Genomic DNA, 6000 nt, shown 5'->3' with positions numbered 1-6000 from the left:
ACTGGAGGCAGTCGTGTTTGTGTGAGATAAGTGTAGAGGCAGGCGTGTGTTTGTGAGGTGAGTGTGAAGGCAGGCATTGTGTGCGTGTGTGTGAGGTGAGTGTGGGGCAGGAGTGCGTGTGAGGTGCGTGTGGGGGCAGGTGTCTGTGTGCGTGTGTGTGAGGTGAGTGTTAAGGCAGGCATGTGTGTGCGTGTGTGTGGTGAGTGGAGGCAGGCGTGTGTGAGAGGTGAGTGTGGGGCAGGAGCGTGTGTGCGGCGCGTGTGGAGGCAGGCGTGTTCGCGCGCGTGTGTGCGAGGTGAGTGTGTGAGGCGCGCGTGCGGCGGCGGCGCGTGTGGGAGCGGGGAGCGCGCGCGCGTGCCCGGGGGCGCGGGGCGGGGGCGGCGCGGCGGGCAGGGCGGCGGCGGGCGGGGCGGCGGCGGCGGCGGCGCGAGTCCGGGGCGCTCTCCAGTCCGCGCTCCGAGCCGCCAGCGAGCGGACGCGCCCCCGCCGCCCGCGCCCCGTCCCGGCTCCGAGCGCCGCCGCCCCCCGCGCCCGCCCGCGCCGCGCTTCGCCGCAACTTCGGGAGCCGCGCGCCGCCCGCGCTCGCCCGCTCGCAAGTTGGCAAAGTTGTGGGGGGCCCCGGGGCCGACTCCCTCTTCCTCCCTCGCCACCGCTCTCCGCGGCGCCCCCCGGTGCCCCCCGTCTCCTCGCTCGCTCGGGGCCGGCGACGCGGCGCGTGGGGCCCCCTCGCCTGGACGACGGCGCTCGCCTCTGCCCTGACGAGAACCCGCCGTTCGCCGAAGGTGAGTGACCGCCGCCCCCCGGACCCCGGTCGCGCGCCCGCGGCGCTCACCCCGACGGCCGGCGGAGACGGGGTGCCCGGGGCGACGGAGGGAGACGGGGGTCGTCCGTCTCCCCGGCTCGTCTGGGACCCCCCGGTCCCGCCGGTCCCCCTTCTCCTCAGACAAGTCCCCGGAGCTGCGGGCTTGAGGGGGCGTCGGAGTCGCGGCGGAGAGTCGAGGGGTCCGGGGAGGCTGGCGAGCCGCGGGCGAGCGTCTGCCCGGCTCGGAGCTGGGGTGGGCTGGCTTGGGGGTCGGGGCGCGGGGCAGAGACGCCCCGTCTAGGGGGTCCCCGGGGCGCGCGGGAGTCGGGGCTCGCTCGGACGCGCTCTGGGGACGGGAGCGCGGGGTTCCCGGCGGTGCCCCGGGGGGTGGGGGTGCCGGGGCGCGGGGTGGGGGGAGACCGCGGGGTCGCGGGGCGAGGACGGAGCGTCCCCCGCGCACCTCCGCGCGCCGCGTCCCGCGACCCCCGCGCCCGGCGCTGTCCGGCCCCGAGGCGCGCCCGGGACCCGCGTCTGAGAGAGACCTTGAGCGCGAGCTGAACCTGAGCACACGCGTCCCGGCGTGGGACGGCAGAAACGCCAACTCGAGCCCACCGCGCGCGAGCCGTTTCCTTTGTAGCAACTTAAGTTGGGGCGGCCCCATTGTGGGTCCCGGGGTCGCGCCGGGGCGGAATCCCGCTCCTTTCCCAGGGAGCCGCACACGGTCCCCGCGCCGCCGCACCCCCCCCCCCCCTCCGGTCTCGCTTCCTGAACCCTTTTTCTTCTCGGAAGGAGGGAATCTCGGCACCCCCCACCCCTCCTCTCCTCCTCCCACCCGGTCCCGGAGCGCCTGTGAGAACCCGGGGAGTCGTCAATGGAAATAAATAGGACCCCGCGCCATTCTCCGCCCCCTTCAAACAAGAAAAATCCTCGCCCGGCTGGCAGAAGTGGAGATAAAACATCCCTCCCGAGGGAGCGCTTGTGAGGATTTGATGGGATTGAATTGTTTTATTATCCTCAAAGAGGTGATGGATGGATGCGAGAGCAAATATGTGTGCAGCGCGGAGGGACCGAGGGCGACCGGTATTTCTTCGTCCTCATTATTGTTTGGGAAGAGCGATAATGAGGCTGTAACCCGGGCTGAGGGCTGTGTTTATATTTGGTTTTGATTTTGTGTCAGTCTCTTATTACAAGTGGTTTCCGAAAGTGAAAACACCAAAAGGAGTATTAATTCCTCGGCCTCATTCTGCATATGGGATTAATCAGATGTCAGAAAGATACTGTCATTTTTGCCAGTTTTAATCCGCGAACTTTTAAAAGGGCAGTCTTAAAGAAATGCCCTCATTTGCCTCAATCTGTCGTCTTAAAGTTTGAAGGGGGAGAGAATACTTGGCAAACATAATTAATTATGGTCCCAATTCCCATTTTCAATCTAAACCTATATTCAGGATTATATTAAAATATCGGTTATCTTTTAAAAGTGACTCTGATTAAATTCTTGTAGGGAGGGTCAGATGGGAACAAGGCACCTAGGAGTTAGAGAAATTAGTACCATTTCAGATTTTTCTCAAATATCTTCCACTTCTTCAAGAAAGAAATGACACGCGCTTTCTTTGCACAATTCTTAACATCAGTGAATGTCCTTAGTCTTTGCCCTGCACTCCAAACATAACAGCTTGCAGCTTTTTCTGTATTGTTTTCATTTTAATGTCAAGACGGTTTATTCACTAAAGCTGTATGTTGAAAACACAGGCTTGGCATGGCAGTAACACTCTGTTTTAATTAGTAACTATCATAAAAAAGAAGCTAGACCTCTGTAATGGGCCTAAGTTGCTATGAATTACGTGTGGTTTAAATTATGCCTTTATTGCAGTAGAAATGAAACCATGAATATAAAACATCTTTTAATCACTTGCAGATACATCTTTTATCTCTTAAGAAGTAACAAAATGTATATTTGAAAACATCCTTTTGAGAATGAAGGTCCCCCTCCCCCAATTAATCTTTCCTGAATGTAGTGAACATTCATGTGGTAAAGTATCGCTTTTAAGACATCATGTCATAACCTTGGCAATACCACGCTGAGGGAACTCTGCATTTCAAGTAGCCACAGTAGGTCAGTCTTCAGATAGATAACTTAACACAGTGATTTTTACAATTGGCTGCATGAACCTGGTGATTTCTATTTTCATTTTCTCCGTTGAATTTATTGACCAGATCTTCTCTGTGGAAGGGTGGGCAAAGTGCCTTATAAAACTCTAGCAAGTTGTTTGAAGGGAAGGAGTAGGGACAAGGAAGGAAGTAGAAATCAAATGTATTTGTATTGTTATCATCCTCTTTTCCCACAGAAATTCTATTTAGTCTATCTAGAGGTCAGATTTTTTTAAAATAATAATTGTGTTATGTAGTTACTTTTGGCCTAGAATTCAGCTTTCATTTTGATATTGTGGGTAAATAGATATTGGAAATGCACTAAGACTATTGAATTAATAGATAATTTGGAGTGGTATGAATGCCTCATAATTTGCACTAAAATTCTTTTTATCTCTTTAATTACTTTTCTCAGTGATAAGGTAGTTGATTCTAATTCTAAGGTAGCATTCCAAGCCATGCTCACACACTTCTTTTATTTTTGTAAAACTACCTGTTCTCTTTCCAATTCTTGTTTTGGGGAGCAACTTGCTAATGACAATGCTTAAGCATTCCATGGTTTGTTATTATCAACCAGTCACCAGAGAGAAAAGGCAAGTGTAACCTGGAAATATCATCCCAATTATATGATCTTGAAACAGTAACTGGGATAATTAAACATTTATTTTGGAATATAAATTTATCCTGCTGTTGGCTTATAATCATTTAGTAGAAGCAACAGCTACATAAAACTTGTACTTAAAGAATAAATAGTAAACCATACCAACTATTTGCTTTAAAAACTGACTTCAAGATTAAAATACTCCAATATTCAAATGTTTCACAATTAAAATACTGAAGTTAGGTAAAATTCTACCATATTTTCCACTATATTACAAATGCAGATTGATATCTAGTATGCATGCAGTCATGCCTCTGCATGCTTATTTCTAGAGGAAAAAGTAAATAGTTCATGGTAATTTTTGTTGCCATAAAAGAAGCACATAGAATTATATAGAAAAATAAGCTGTTAATAATTTATTGTGTTATATGATGAAATGTTGATCATAATTCATTTAAAGATATGGGTAAAAACAGGCCATTTTAATGTGCATTTGTGTTTGTGTGGATGTATGTACAGATTCATGTATCATTTGCTGTTTTCTAGTCTACCAGTGGATCAAACCACTTTGAAAGCAGGTGTTTTCTTTGCTACTTGTATGCCAAACACACTCTAAATCCCCCAAATGCTCTATCTATACTTTCCCTCTTCTTTCTGGCAGTTTTCTGAAACCTGCAAACTAACAAATATATATGTTTTAGCCTTTTGAAATATTGAGGAAATGTGTAGTACTAAGTCATCCCCAATAGAAAGATATTGTGTGTTTTCCATTAAACATTTTAAGAGTAAAATATTTGATCAGTATGGAATAAAAACAAACAAGCAGTAAGTCTCTGCAGATTTTTCCCTTTGGGATGAAGAGACCAATTTGACCACAGAACAGCTGGATATTGGTTCCTGTTACAATGTCAATTTCTTTTTTAAGAGCTCACTGAGATAGATTTGATTCAAAGTTCATTTTAAAGGTCCTCAGAACTCATGTTTATAAGTTAGGAACTTCCAAGGTTAGATATCATTTGTCTTTCAATAATTTATGAATCCTTTAGTAACCAATTCATTTTCATAAGTTGGAGAATAATTTAGAGGTTTTAATCTGTTAATTTTTTTCCCTATAGAAAATTTAAATAAAACACATTATGTGCCATTTCTTTGTTTTTTTTTTTCCTTTTTTAGTGGATGGACCGTGGCTTGGGTGACATCCGTCTGAGCTTGAGGCTTATTCCTGGCTCTGTGTTCAGGGATCACTTCTGGAACTATTCAGGAGACCATCTGGGGTGCCAAGGATCGAATTGGGGTCAGCCGTGTACAAGGCCCCCAGTGTTTCATATATTCTCTCCCTGGCCCCTTATATTTCCTATATATCTCAGAGAATTTATATTTAGTTTCACTTGTGAAAATTCTGAAATCTTTTCTTTAAAAAGTGGCAAAATGTATATTAACCCACAAAGTGTTTCTTTTAATTATTATTATGAGAGAATTTTCTGTCTTCTATATAGTTCTGAGAAAAGAAAAATCATTTTTAAAATAATGAGGTTACACAAAGTTTGGAAAGAACTCAATGAAAACATGATTACCATTACGTATGATTGGAAATCATCTCCTTAGAGTGAACTCTTAGACACTGCCTCCAAATAATAAAAATCAAGTTAGCAATATTTGTTTCTGTTTTCTCGCCGGAATGATTTCAGTGTCACAATGGTGGTGACCGACTGAATGTAGGCAAGTCTACAACTTTCTGTCTGTTGAGGTTTCTTCTCCCTAACATGAAACAAAGGTAAACACCATCTTCCAGCTGTGTGCTCAGAAAGTGTGTCATGTATTCCACAATCTAAACACAAAGCCAAAAATATGGACTATATTTAAATGGAAGTTTTATCAACAACTGGAAATTGTCTTAACTGTAACTGGTCCTTTGAGGCAGTGTGCTTATATATAGAGAGATCTGGGGAATAAAATAATGGGACTGAAATGGAGCCTTTTTAAAAAAATAAGTTGTAAAAATTGAACTCATTAGATTTGTAAAGTGCTACAACTTGTGATATTGTATTTTTGAAATCATCATGATTATTTTTAAAGAAACTATGAACAAGAATTTATAGGCAGGGATTGGAGGAGGTATTAGAGGAATTGGGACATAAATCTTAATTTGATTTCCCCCCTCTCCAACTACATGGTCTCCTGAGCACGACTTTCTGAGGATCCCAAGGACCCCAGCACCACAGACCTGAGCAGCCCGTGTCTTCAAGCCCTTCTTTCCACTACAGTCTGGTTGGCCAAGAATTGCCGAGAGCGACCCCTAAGTCTCCTGAGAACTTCTTGGGAGCACCCCCATCTAATTTTTTTTTTTAGTTTAAGACTTTATAAGCAAAAGATACCAGATACATCTGGTATCTTTTGCTTATAAATTAGTTTGCCAATTATAAATTTATTGGCAAACTAAATTGGGGAC

The 6000-nt window shown here is 46.6% G+C and overlaps 1 protein-coding gene across 1 annotated transcript in view; it reads left to right on the top strand.

Moving 5' to 3' along the window:
* Positions 1-479: 479 nt before the first annotated feature.
* Positions 480-6000, top strand: part of NDNF (neuron derived neurotrophic factor) — a 51105-nt gene continuing 45584 nt past the window's right edge. Inside the window, exon 1 of the mRNA XM_055143228.1 lies at positions 480-782. The gene's annotated coding sequence lies outside the window, so the exon portion shown is untranslated. The remainder of the gene's footprint in view (positions 783-6000) is intronic.

The sequence above is a fragment of the Sorex araneus genome, chromosome 6 (assembly GCF_027595985.1).
Source record: "Sorex araneus isolate mSorAra2 chromosome 6, mSorAra2.pri, whole genome shotgun sequence".
In the NCBI taxonomy this organism is placed as follows: domain Eukaryota; kingdom Metazoa; phylum Chordata; class Mammalia; order Eulipotyphla; family Soricidae; genus Sorex; species Sorex araneus.
Note: the sequence above shows the minus strand (reverse complement) of the source record. Positions and strands in the feature narration are given on the sequence as shown.